Raw genomic sequence first — 14,512 nt, 5'->3', positions numbered from 1 at the left:
GAGTGGTGCAAACAATACAGTCATTGCAGGGAATTTTAATTCGCACCACAGTGTCTGAGGTAGTCGCTCTGACTACTGCAGCCAGCTGCTCTGGTCATAGATGTCTATGAATGCAGTGCGCAGCTGCAATTTCGGAGCAGTAACCTTTATGCGTGGAGTTTTTCGTTCAGTCATAGATTTAACATTAACATCTCGTGGGTTTGGAGTATCTGTATGGTAAACGGTAGAATCAGACACATCTAGTGACCACTTTCCAATAACCTCTACTATAATGTCCTCTCCTATCAGAAGAAGAGTGCAACGTTGAAATTTGTGAATCACATTACGTATAAAAAATTGATATCTGCGTCGCTTCCCTCCATAGTTAGCTCAGGTCAAGCAGAAAGAGCTCAGCGGGCAATTTCCTTTCTGCAAGATGCTGCTGAGAGCTCTGTATTCGCTGTGTTCGCTACTGCCCCTGCCAGACAGCCGTCTCCTTGGTGGACGGAGGAGTGCGAGAAAGCTTATCGACTTAGAAAAGCAGCATGGAAAAGCTTTTCCGATAATCCGAGCCCAGCTAATTGGATAAATTATAAGTTACACTCTGCATATTTCAAGAGAGTTGTTAAAAAAGCAAAAGGAGGATTATAATCCAACTTTAAACACCTATCTCTCTAAGCCTCAGAATAAGAAGGCACTAAATAGATACATGGCACAGAATAACAACTCTCCGGCCTCCAACCACAAAACGTTAATGGTATTGTCTCCGCAGGAAGCTAAGCAACACCTTGAACGTATCGCTCAGGGGCTGGCTTTACGTTTCCAAGTGCAGAAAAGAGAACCTTTGCACACTCTCACACCCAGCTAGGATTATACCGAGGTGCACGTATCGGCACTCCTCCCAATTGTTTCCTCGATGCAGTCTGCTGCCCCGAGATTTGACGGGGTTACTGTGGGCATGTTAAAGATTATAGTTCCAATACACTGTAGCGCAGCAAAAGACGAGGACACAAGAGACGAGAGACGAACACCACGAGCGCTAGTGGTGTTCGTCTCTCGTCTCTTGTGGTGTTCGTCTCTCGTCTCTTGTGTCCTCGTCTTTTGCTGCGCTACAGTGTTTTGGAACTATGTACCTACAAGCCCAAAAAGCCACGCTACTGAAAGATTATAGCGCAAAAATTTCCAACTCACCTTCTGGATATTGTAAATGCGTTATTAGAAACCTCTTGGATTCATTAAAGGTCAAAATTTGCGAAAATAATTTTACATTTGAAAAATTCAGATAAGGGTTTCATATAGACAATATTCGGCCGATTGCTTTAACCTCAAATTTAGTAAAGCTAATAGAATGTGTAGTTCACAGTCGCCTCACAGAGCATGATCATCACATTAATGGCCTCAGCTCCGCACAGATTGGCTTTCGTCACGGTTGTTCCTTATGATCCACGCATGTGGATCTCGAGAGCCGAATATGACAATCAATGCGCGAGAGAGAAGTTGCGGCCTTGAGGACACTTGATGTTGCTAAAGCTTATGATAGCGTTGAACACACGGTCCTTATTAACAATCCTGCTCAGCTACATCCACCGCACTTCATCTATGCTTGGATTTGTGAATTTTTAAGATAGATTTTTCTTCTGTACAGACAGATCTTTCTGTTCTAGTACCCATGCTCAATCAAGAGGTGTGCCGAACGGATCTGTTTTGTCTCCGCTGCTTTTCAACATATTGGTTCGAGACATACCCATTCATCCAGACATTGCAGTTTATGTATACGTAAATGATGTAGCTTTTTTCGCATCAGCAAAGCATATTCATGCACTATACGATTGTTTGCAGGCATACCTGAATGCTATTGAAGTCTGGTTGAAATAAATTAATTTATCACTTAATGTCAGCAAATATGGCGTGCTGATATTTCCACCCGACACTCCTTTGTACATCTGGCTAGTATACCGCTCCACTCCAATTCCGCAGCTGAAGTCGGTTAAATACCTAGGCGTTACTTATGATCAAAGGTTGGACTGGCGACACCACATTAATAAGAATGTTATTAAAGGGGAACGTGCTCTGGGCCGGTTGACACGAGTTGGCAATAAAAAGTTTGGCATGCGACGTGACACGTTACTATTGCTCTATAAGGCTCATATGAGACCGATTCTAGAATTCGGTTGTCTTGTTCTCTGGTAGCGTAAACTACAAGCTGCAGCCATTAGCTTTACGGAAAGGCTTGCCCTACGGCTATGCCTCGCGCTCCCAAAATCCGCTTAAAACGTTGTCCTTTATCTGCAAGCCCGTATCCCCGATCTCTTTTCCCGCTTACAACTTCTAACAGTCCGTACTTTCCTCAGGTCCATTGACCCGGCTCCCGGCGTTCGTAGTTTATCCCAACCACACCTGTTTTTCACTAATTATTGGCCCCGCTATCAGCTTCTGCAAGTTAGGTTCACGCAGAATCTATTAGCCCCGCTTCAGGTTAATCTGATCTCGTTGCAACAAGTTGCACACACGCAGGCTGACCCCGTCTTCTATTATGACCATATTTTCCCGTCCCATGCGAAGAATTTGCCCGCAATAATCCTAAATGGTCTCCTTTCTGAGCACCTACAGAATTTTCCTCTTCGAACTGTTATCTCCACTGATGCCTCCGGCAGCTGTGAGAAGGCGGCGGTTGGGATATATTCGCAGGAGCTGGCTGGGAGCTATTCTGTTCGTATCCCAGATTATACTCATATATTCTTCGAAGAGTTTCAGGCCATTGGTTTGGCTCTTCTCAAACTTCCTAGGCATGTAGCACGGGTTCTTGTTCTTGCAGACTGCCTTTCAGTTCTTGTCTGTCTACGAAATTCGGGGAAATCTTTATTGAAACATTCGCTTTGGTTTTATGTTCCGCGCACAGTGCGTGAGATCCGCTTTGTCTGGGCACCTGGGCATTCGGGCGTCTATTTTAACGAGGTGGCTGATTTATTGGCAAGGTCAGCTCTCAGCGTCCGTCACCTCATTCTGCTAGAAACTTCACGTTTCCAGCGCTCCCAACATATTTCAGCCAACCTGAATGATCCATTGCTCAATAATGTGGATTTTAGCCACTTAATGTTCCCATGGAATATCAGGTGGTGTAAATAAAGGCTTTCTGAGTTGTCAATAACTTTTCTGTGATGCGGAATCCCTCACTTAAATTTGTACTTATGCAGATGTGGGTTCGCTGCGACAAATCTTTGTGTATCATGTGGGCAAGTTGAAACAGTAGATCATTTTCTCCTCTCTCGCCGGCGGTTCGCAGGTCAGAGAAAACAGCATTTGGAGGTGCCTTTTTCGAGGTTAGGACTCCCACTGTCTCTTCCAGTTATTCTTTCGTTCGGTGCGAGCGCAAAGGGATTCCCGTTAAGGAGTGTCTGCGGCTACCTTCATGATTACATAAGTGCAACTGATCGATTACCTTGTTAGCTATATAGAAAAATTGTCACATGTCCAAAAATGGTCGATTCTATTCCTGGTAATTAATGTTTCTTTAATTCTTTTGACTGTTTCGAATTTTATATTGTCATAGTCTTCTCACGCCTATTTTTATCCGCGCAAATACCTCATAGGGATTATCTACTGAACCTTGGCCAATCCCCCTGCGCAGGTATGTGCCATGCTTACTAAGGAGAAGAAGAACAAGATAAAACAACTAAACAAGAGAACAAAATATAACGATTATGGACTCACGGCAAAGTTCTGCGAGTAGAGTCCGTGGGTTCGTTGATACGCCGGCGCTGGGGAAGGCGCGTCGAGGCTCTTGGGAGGTGTCCCGTATCCCTGCTGGCGTCTAGGCTGACGGCCCCGCGGCGGCGGGCCGATGCCAAGCGGTGCCAACGGTTGCGCGGCGGAAAGGTCCGGCGGATGCGCGCGGCTGCGACAGGAAAACAGTCACGCACGCACCAAACACACCACCGCACAAACACCGTTCATCGCTCGCCAGACGTGCCGACGGAGCGAGCGCCGATAAAATAACGGCGTTCGGTGCGCGCCGACAGCGCGGCGCCCGAGCCGCCGCCGAGCAGGGGAGAAGGTGGGCCGCTAAAGCCCGGAGTGCTGGGCGGGGGCGCCATGACGGAACTTATTCTTTCCCTGTGACGTCTATAAGGACGTCATCCTGATCCGCAGTACTGGCTTCCTTCTTTAGTGCCGGGGTGCCAGAAGTTGCAGGCACGCCGCCGTCAGATGAGGATGACAGCTGGCGCTGGGAGTCCTCCAGGTCTAGGACCTCTCGGTCACTAGCCCGCACCTTCGCTGCGCACTATCCCCGCTGGAGCAGGGCGACCGGGATATGCGGTGCCCGTGGTCGTGACTGACTCGCGCTGTCGCTTCCCTGGGCGCCCTTGACCGGCGTGTGTAGGGCGTCACTGGTGGAGGGGGAGGCAGGTGACTCGGTGCCCGCCTTCGTGTCGCCGTGCGGCGCCGCCGTCGGAACGTCGAAGAGGGATGGCTCCAGACTTGGAGGCTCCTCCAGAGACGAGTCTCCCAGCGAATCCAGAGTCGGCCGAAGCCGACTTCTCAGCGTCGGAGGCTCCCTGTGAGTGCTCCGCCGAGGACTGGGGCAACGAGGAGCCGGTCAGCTCCTTCCCCGCCTGGTCGCCAGCCGGGCTGGTCACGGCGTTGTCACGCTGGACAGCAGGCTCTGCCAGGCGCGGCACCGCCTCCTCCACCGCGCCGCTGGAAACGGCGCCAGCCGCCTGAGATGACTCGGCCTGTCCGGGCCAGGAACCTGTGGCGCCTTGTCAGCCGCAGACGCCACCTCCGCCGCGTAGGAACTCAGCCGGAAGCAGTCGTATGTGGGATGGGCCCCACCGCAGCGCTTACACACGTGCCTGCAGTTCGCTCCCACGTACCCCTATGTGCCGCACCGGCCGCAGCGCACCGCCTTGCAGACAGCACCGAAGTGGCCCTATCCTCCGCAGCGGGAACAGACGTGCCTCATACCGCGGTAATCGATCATGGCTCGAGTCCCGGCCACAGTCAGGAAGTTCGGTGGAGACTTCATCATCTCCAACTTCACGAGGTGCGTCCTGTTCCCGATGCTGTTCTTGCTCAGGAAGCTCGTCTCGGTTACTGCCCCGACTTTCCCATACGGCTTAAACGCCGCGATCAGGCCTGCGGCGCTGACGCATGGCGGAAGACGGTAGACAGTCACATGAACCACCAGAACTCCCGTCTGTTCCAGCGGCACTTCTTTTCCGGCGATCAGCAGATTGCCTCTCGCCAACATGTTTGACACCAGAGCCATGGAGGCCACGGCAGCCAAGAATCAAAGACCTCCGAGGTGCTGAAGGTAAGTCAGCCCACCGACTCCGATTTCTCCTCGAGGATGTCGATGAGGGTGTCGGCCGAAACAGGCTCCGGCACTGTAAAGAAAGGCATTGCGCCTTTGAGGCGCACTGCAGGGCAAGTTCGCTCCAAGGTCAGCCCTGGTCACTACTGGCAGGAGCGTGGCGCCGGGCAGCAGGCAGGACCTCCGGGACAAAGGATCCGGTGGCCCACCTGGTCAGGAACACTGGAAGCTTTGCTGAGTTGACAGGGTCTTGGCTCCAAGGACCAGCAGCAGATATTCAGTATTCTTCTTCTTCTGTTGTTGCCAGGAAAAATAAAATGGAAAGTGCATATGCCTGCCCACTGGCTCAAGCTGAGCCACAATCACTGCCACGTGCTAAATGTAGGAGAGTTTAAAGACAGGATAGAAAGATAGGATAGAAAAAACGCGCGCTATGATGTCCCAGGCCGATCCCCGAGGCAGTGAAATACCGGGCCAACCGGTGGCTGAAGTGAAGCAACCTTCAAGCACTCCGCTACATTTCCAAAAATAAGTTTAATCTGTTGAGTTCAAATGGACCCTTATAAGATATTCTATAACCGAAAACGGCCCACGAGGCTTTGAACCGTCCATACCCATCAAGCATCAACAAGTACAATCTTCTTCTTCTTCTGTTGTTGCCAGGAAAAATGAAAAGGAAAGTGCACAGGCCTGCCCACTGGCTCAAGCTGACCCACAATCGCTGCCACGTGCAGAAAGTAGGAGAGTTTAAAGGTAGGATAGAAAGATAGGATAGAAAAGACTCGCGGGCCAGGTGGTGGCAGAAGTGAAGCAACCTTCAAGCACTTCGCCACATTTCCAAAACTATGTTGGGATCAAATGGGACCTGTATCAGATATTCTATAACCGAAAACGGCTCACGGGGACTTCGAATCCTATATAGCATCAATCAGGCATACTTTCGTTCAACTCCGACAACAACGGGCACCCATCCGTGGACAGTTGTATACCGAATTTGGTACGCAAAAAATACCCTATGGATTGTGGTTCCTCTTGTGGTTCCGAAAGTGGTAATTGCCAGTATCCCCTGACAAGACTGATGGTTGAAATGTACTTTGCCATGCTTGATTTCTCGATGCCGGCTTCAATATTCGGGATCTAGTAAACCTTGGTTACAGTAACGGCATTTACCTTCCGGTAGTCCACACAGAAACACGAGTCTTTGCCGGGGCTCTCTACCAAAATCATAGGAAACGCATAATCTCTCTCTCACTTCTACATTAACTCCAGTTAAAGCATTTGACCTACAGCATTTAATAAAGGCTTTTCTTGGCGTGGGGAAAAATGATTAGACTTACACTGAATTGGCGACTGACTGCCCACTTCAATATCATGCTGGACTAGATTGCTATTTCCGAGAATAGTGGAAGACGCATTATGGTATATTTTGACTAAGGCAGTCAGATCCGCAAGTTGATCCCGACTAAGTTGTTTCGTATCATTCGTAGCAGCTAAGATTTCGCTGACTGTCGTTATTTTAATGGTTTTCCCCAAGTCAGAATTTGAGCCTGAACTTCATTTGGTTGATTTAGTGCAATGCTGAACATTTGTGCCTTTTCCGCGTACGGCTTCACTAAGTTGCATTGATATATACGAAACTCTTTGCGAAGGCCAGGAAGTTTTACGACATAGCTTGTCTCAGATGGTTTCTGCTAGATCGTTCTGGCCCCTCCCGCTGCACTTGTAATTTATTAGCCCTAGCAGACCGTAAGAGTAGCACTTTGTCTCCTTCCATGTATACTCGAAAGCGACAGTTTTTGTCCCAGTAAATCTTGCCCCGAGCGCGACCTTTCTCTAGATTTGCTTCTAAAAGCTCTCGAGATTTGTTGAGGCGGTTCAATTGTGAGTGTACAAGCTCAGTTATTATGGGGTACTCGGCTTTCCCTTCCCAGCACTCACGCAGCAGTCACAAAGCCGAACGAAGGTTTTTCCCATAAACCAATTCCGCGGGCGTAAAAACCGTGGACTCGTGAGCGATGATTCGCACAGCGAAAAACATAGCCGGTAAAGCCAAGTCCCAATCTTTTTTCAGCTCGTGGCATAAGGCCCTGAGGATACGTTTCATGACCGGATGCGTTCTCCCCACGCTATTACTTTGTGGCTGGTTTACTGAACTGTGCAAAATTTTAATTTATCACCTTTGAAAACGATGCTTGTTAAAGAACTGATAAAAACGCTACCCAGGTCAGATTGAATATCAGTTGGCAACCGGATCCTAGAGAAAATTGTGAGAAGACTGTGTGCTACCTCGACAGAGTTCTGGTCTTTTATGGCTGCGGCCTCGGAAAATTTGCTAGAAGGGCAGACCATCGTTAATAGATACCTATAACCAGTCTTAGTGGTAGGTAGTGGACCTACGACATCTATCACAAGCCCTCTGAATGGGTGTGTAATTATTGACACGAGGACAAGGGGCGCTTTTCGTCGCTCGTTTCGTCGTGCCGTCCTTTGACACGCGTCAACTGAACGAACAAAGTCCTCAACGTCCTTGACACAAACGGGCCAGTAGTACTGTCCCATTAGCCTGCATTTCGTTTTCGTTATTCCCAAGTGCCCCGACTATCCTTCCTTATGAGCAGGTTCCAAGTGGTGATGCCTGTGCATGTATAGAATTACCAGCTGGTCTATTTCATTCGCGCCTTGTCTTTAAAGACGCAATAAAGAGTTATCTGAACTTGTCTTTTTACCGCGGGAACTCTTTCGACAAGTTCCGAGAATTCTTAAAAACTTCGCATTATTCTAAAAAGTGAGCTGTCCGCGTAAACATACTTGCAGCACACTTCAAGCTGCCGTTGCACGCTTAGTGCTGAAAATCTCGTTTCGGGCAATGACAAGTTGGCAATGCATTTCATATGTGCTTTCGTAAATACGAAATAAATGCGTGAAAAGTATACTTCAATTCCAAAAAATGGGCAGTCCGCGTATGCATATTTGCATCAGATTTCAAGCTGCCGTGGAACAACTTAGTGCTCGAAATCAGGTTTCTAGGCACAGTGAGAACTCTCCCTCTTTTCTCCTCCCTTCGCTTATGGTAAATTATAGCAGGAAGGCAATTACCACTTATTCAATTTACGTGTGGACAGGGTGATACCAATATACAGACAACGGCACCATGCACAACTCCGAGGCCGAACATGCAAGCGAAAAGCACCCCAACTGGCAAAGCCGACCGCCTCTCTTAGACGCCCATGTATTTGTTGTTTGAAAGTTTGACTCCTGACTGATGCCTGACGCAAGTTACGACTAGCAATGCGTTTCTAGATAGACCGCAGATGCGAACGCGACCACTCCGACGCTTGGGCGGCAATTTGGGAGTCCACAGGGTTTGCGCACCCTGCGCCTCACCGGGCAAGATAATTTGCCTCATCTCGGGGGGGTATATATAAGCAAAGCAAAGTATCACGCTTTTGAGAGCAGCCCCTGCTTGCTGACGTCACTTTACGTTGGCATATCTTTGTGTGGCAACGTCAATCCCGTTCAGGCCCCGTCACGCGACCTTCCATTGTTATAGACCTCTTGATGACAACACGTTTTCTCTGCGATTGTGTCACTCCAGATGCTTATAGCCAGCTCAGTCAGCACTCCTGCTGTTGAGAACTTTGAACAGTATTATCCGGTGAATCCGACTAGTGCATATTTTTGAAGCCTTTCCTAAGTTAATATTTTTAATATATTATTGTATATTTTAGTTTGTTTTCAGAGTAATGTAATGTATAAAATATATATTTCATTATGATTTAATGTTTTAATTCTATACTTCAGTGTATTTCAATGTAATATAAAGTATATATTGTATATTTGTAGTCTATTTTAAATGTATATATATTATACTAAGCAGACAGAAAATGTATTTCTGATGCTATTTTAAGAATGCATGTTCAAATTATTACTCCAAATATATATTACATAGCATTCGTATTGCCATTTAGGCAAAGGAGCAAAAAATGCAAAATTAGTATGAAATTATTACTATTTGTTCGAAATGCAATTTTAGCGCAGGCTTTTTTCTCTAACGTATGTTTACGATTGTGCGGACACAGTGGTAGTCGTCTGTCTGGCACACCTATACTCCACATGCGGCCGTGACAAAAGCGGGCGTTCGAGGCCTCTTCCAAAAACTCAGAGCCATTTACCTGGAGCTACCACACAGCAGTGTCGCGTGAAGAAGGCATACCTCAAGCCATGAGCTTTTATTTTCTCAACAGAACTGTTGTTTATAATGTCGATGAAAAGACTATACCATGCCTGAAAAGCGTAAACTTCCTAAAACGTTACATATCACACAGAGTATGCAGGTTTGTTGTCATTCCCCCTGCCATATCCTCCCTACCCACACGTTTCTTTGTAGCTATGTTCAGACTTGCTACAGGATTTCGCTATATTTCGCTACCTTTCGCAAAAAACAATCAAAAGGGTTATAGCACCAACAGACAACTTTAAATAAAATCTGGCCTTTCACCCTTGTTACCACACTGCCGAAGCCAACGTGCGCCCATGAGTCAACCTATTATGCATACATAGGCATGGAACAAAATATATAAAAATAAATTAATCCACCTTAGTACTATGCTGCTGTATTGCACGTGTGGTATATAATTGGATCAGACCTGCTGTTGTCAGCTTCGAACTTTTGTCGGTGCACTGAGCGGGCATGCTGACTGTAGGCTGGGTTGGATCGTTGGGTTCGGGAACTTATCCCTTTGTGGCCTCTCGTACTCTGCCTCTCGTAAGGTACCCACTCCTTTTTAGGCTCTTCAATTGACACGCAAGGCTTTCATTGATTGTATGTTGGAAAAAAAATGAGGAAGGCAGCCTTAAGACAGGAAGTGACTATCCCGTTCGGTATGGCTTTGGAATGGCCGGATGAATAATCATGCAATGCTTTTTTTGGCTCTAAGGTGGTATGCTTGCCTCCCTGATGACGGTGGAGACTTATGTCTGAGAGTGAAAAATTGGGTCCATCAAGTGAAGAGCAGTGCGTTTTTACGGAACAAACGCTCGTCTTTGTCTGTCGGCGCTTGTTCTCGTTTTTCGGCGCAAACTTTGGTCTACACTAAATTTGACTTAATGAGGAGTACAACGATCACTGTCTATAAAGCTGGAAATTCGAAAAATTTGTTGTGGTCGATATTCTAGCCTCGAAGTGATCCGAAACAGATCGCTTCCACGCACAATATTTGCGTTCATACAGAGGTCCCTCCTGGTTAGCCCAGAGAACCCTCCCCCGTGCGGCCTGAGCATCTAAAGGCCTGGGAGGACTGGCACAACCTGATGTGCTCGGAGGACCCGGCCAGGCAGACAATCACCACCCACCGGGCCGCCGATGTTGTGGACGTTTGAATCAAACATTTGAGGGCAGTGGAGTTGTGCGAGGACCCAGAGGCCCACATGCTGCTTAATCCTGTGTAAAGTAAGGTTCTTCTGCCTGCCTCACTGCCTGGTTGAATGTCTGGCTGCATGGATGGCTGTCTGGCTGCCTGCGTGCCGACATGGCTCGCTGCCTGCCTGCCTAGCTCGCTGGCAGACTGCCTGCCTGGCTGTTTCCATCGCTGCTTGCCTGGCTGCCTGGCTGTTTGCCTGGCTACCTCAATCATTTTCTGCACAGGAGCAAGACATTCTACAGATATGAATTCCAATAGTGTTCACAGTATGTACACCTTGATGGTATCGTTAAGTGCGTGGCGATTTTTGTGTGCATGTCAGTTTTGGCCTTTCGAGATAAACATTTTTCCCGCTAGACCGCATGGTGGAGAATTCTGGCATTATTCAAGGCGTGCAATTCCATCAAAAACTGCAGCTCACGTGTATCTCTTGTCGCCGCCGATTTTAGTTATTTGATTTCATCCTTGTGCAGTGGCTTGGCAGCTGAAAATTGAATTCTGAAATTGCTGAGCTCTTCTCACTGAGGTGCCGAAACAGCCACGTGTCACTGTTTATTGCGTAAAAATTTGTTGCAATGATGCTGGCTTATCATGCATTTAGAGCCAAGCGCCTTCATGTGTGTTGCCATGTTCACCCTAAAAATGTGGCTTCTGCTATTGACATCACTTGGAGTAAATGTGTGCAGCGAGCAGCTATTTACGAATAATTTCTTGTCGTGCTGTACCTAAGCATAAATGGCACTTGAGAGTGTTGAAAGTGAGGGAATGTTAAGGCAACAAACAGCAGTACGTCCGAAGACCATTTACAGAGAAAACTTTTTCTTTTCTTCCTCAGTCTCGTATGGTTGCCTTTCTGTTTTCTCAAGGCTGTGCACGTAACCTTGGCTCTCTTCAAATGGTTGTGCAGTTATTGACGCAGAGATCTTAGAAGTGCAAGCGTTAAAAAGCACTCGTTAAAAAGCAAGGGTTAAATAGCAAGCGTTAAAAAGAAGTGTGCGCTGGCACACGTCGCATGAGCGAACAAAGCGTTAAACGTCACTCTGGACACCTGGCCAGAAGAACTCCTCGGTGATCCTCACAACGTTTTTTGAACACCGTGGAGTCCTGCCATAATGGCGTCATGTCCTAAGCGTAGCACTGTCTCTCGCATATCTCTCGTTAACAGCAGCTGTTGGGCCCGCCTTCCTGAGCTAAATATGCATTCTCTGTGCAGAAGACAATTTACCAATTGATATCCGAATGACGTACGACTCTTCTTCCTTTTCACTTTTTCCCGACTCTTTCGAAGCAGGCCTCCAAATTCGGGTCTTCTCTTTGCCTAGTTGCAATTTCGCCCGGTGTTGCCCTCAGGCACATCGTAACGAGAGGAGAGAGCGGACGCTGCGCTGCTCGGGCTGTCGCTTGAGCCCTTGTCTCCACGGCCGATGAGAAACTTACTGCCCCATCATGCGCGTGAGCTGTCGAGGGCTTTTCTTCTTTTGGGTGGTGTTCATCGTCGATCATCCTTCACACGGGATCGGGGTCCTCCACACTTCTTGCACCCTTGATGTTTTCCAAGATGAGATCGCAAATGGGTTGCTCAATGCATTTTGCCACTACCTGCGCAGTATAATATGGCGTGGACACTATAATCCTGGCTTCTGGAAGATACCTTACTGTGCTATCTACAAGAGGGACGGCCGACGCTTCCCCCATAAGATTCTCGTTCCTCACCAGGCTTATCCGAATCAAAGCTGTGTTGGCTCCGCGTTCTCTAGGAACATGTGTAGGACGGTCCCCTATTTGTCCAACCACCAACGGCATTGCTGCGTTCGACTTGGGTGTTCCACTCACCGCCTCATTTCCCAGCGGTGTTTGCTCTCCTTTTAGCTCTGGAACTTAAGGAGGTGTGACAAGTTCTGCCAGAGTGGCCAACACATGCAGCTCGGTCCTGCGTTCTGTATCTGCACTCATCCAGAGTATGACCCCTCCTCTTACAACCTTTACACACCAGCTGTGTCTTTTGGGCAACGCTACAAGTTCGACAGTCCACTGCACATTATCCCACCTTGCTGCAGAGAAAGCACCTTACTGGCGCCTTGGATGCACCACCATGTGCTCCTGGTTTTATCACATCTGTCTCTGACCTTTTGTGTTTCCTGCCTTGCTTTACTCATATTTCTCAGCTCTTAAGCCTCGATAAATTGGTCTTCAGTGTCAGCAAACTCTTCTTGTGAACACAACATTATTTCTGGAACAGCGCTAGCTTTGAGCTGCAACACGCTAAGAATTGCTCTGTGACGAGCTTGTCACGCAACAGTTAAAAACTCTTTTCTGTGTTTGACATATCAAGCCGCCTATCAAAATAATTGGTGTACTGGTTAGCGGTTTAATGATCCTCAGATTTCGAGGTGCGAAATCTCTCACGAAAACCCTCTGCCGTAAGCCTGAATCTTTGGAGGAATGCCTTTTTGACTTTCTCGTAGTCCATGAAATCAGCAGCAGGCAACCTTCCAAATACATGCGGCACTTCTCCGACTAATAAACATGCTCAATGTGGAGGCCCAATCACTGTGCTCCCAGCCTTACCGCAAAGCTCTCCGCTCGAATCATTGCAGATATGCGTCCAGATCATCTCTTTTGTCATCGAAAGGAGACATCTGCTTTCTTGGGCAAACTCTGGCCGCTCTAGGAGATTCTGCACCCTCTAAGTAATGCTGATCATTGTCCGTGATCTCCTCATATCCTCCCGCGACATGCGTCTGTTTCCACAAAATTAACTCCTTATCCTGTTCTATCCTCCTTTTCTCATATTTCTTCTGCTTCGCGAGCTTTTCTCTTTTCTCTCTTCTGCCTCGCGAACTCTTTCCTCTTCTTGCTCTACTGCCTCGCGAGTTCTTTTGCCTCCCACTCTTATGCTTCGCGAGCGTCTGCGCGTGCTTGCGCACTTTCCTCTCTCTGCCTATATGCCTCCTCTTTCTGCCTCTATGCTTCCTCCTCTTAGAGGCGCATCGCCGCTCTCTTGCTTAATACCAGCTTGAGCGCCAGTTCTAATGTTTTTGCCAAGTCCATCATTTGTGCTTTCGAGAGTTTGGAAATATCGTAGACAAAGCAAAAAGAATAAAGGAAATGAATCCCGGCAGACTCGCCACTAAACTTTGTCACGGATCTCCCCGAAGCACACTCGTACCAAAAGAATGTACTAGGCGACAGGTGTACCCACACAGACGCACATTTGATATACCCTACGTGACACCCACACTTGCACGTAAAACTAACAAACTAGCACAAAACACAAAGACTACAAATACGCCCGACCCGGGAACACGGCTGCCAGCGGCTACTACAAGCGTTCTACTATTAGCGGTCGGCGTTCATGCTCGCGGTTGGTTCGATGCGGCTGTGGCTGCGGCGTTGTATGGGTCCAGTAGCCGGCGTCGAGATGGCATTCGACTTCCTGCGGCTGGCGTCGCTGGCGGCGTCGCTGGTTGCGTCGTACAAGCTCCCGGTCCAAGCACCTGTGGAGCTGATGACGGTGTTGTTGGCGTTGGGGGTACCACCCGGATGGTTGGAAACAGCGCTGGAAACACCCTTGGCCATAGCAGGTGTTAGCGTTCTCAGTTAACTTCCAGGAACGGGCTCAGGAACGGCAGGAAGCCTACGATTCGAAGCCGTAGAACGCCAGCTTACCGGAGCAGTAGCCGGCGTCGCTCCCTTTCAGCAGAAGCGTCCCTGAGCCGCCGGAGCCTCCGCTATCCACGTCACCCTTATTGCCAACCTCTTCGTCTTCTTCAAACCTCTTTCCTTCATAATTTTAGTT

At 48.2% G+C, this 14,512-nt stretch overlaps 1 pseudogene; it reads left to right on the top strand.

Moving 5' to 3' along the window:
- Nucleotides 1-4,446: 4,446 nt before the first annotated feature.
- The window catches only part of LOC144103346 (sodium/iodide cotransporter-like), a 32,287-nt pseudogene continuing 22,221 nt past the window's right edge, over nt 4,447-14,512 (top strand).

Source organism: Amblyomma americanum, chromosome 9 (genome assembly GCF_052857255.1).
Source record: "Amblyomma americanum isolate KBUSLIRL-KWMA chromosome 9, ASM5285725v1, whole genome shotgun sequence".
NCBI classification, from domain to species: Eukaryota; Metazoa; Arthropoda; class Arachnida; order Ixodida; family Ixodidae; genus Amblyomma; species Amblyomma americanum.
The sequence above is the reverse complement of the archived record's forward strand: the minus strand, read 5'-3'. Positions and strand labels throughout refer to the sequence as shown.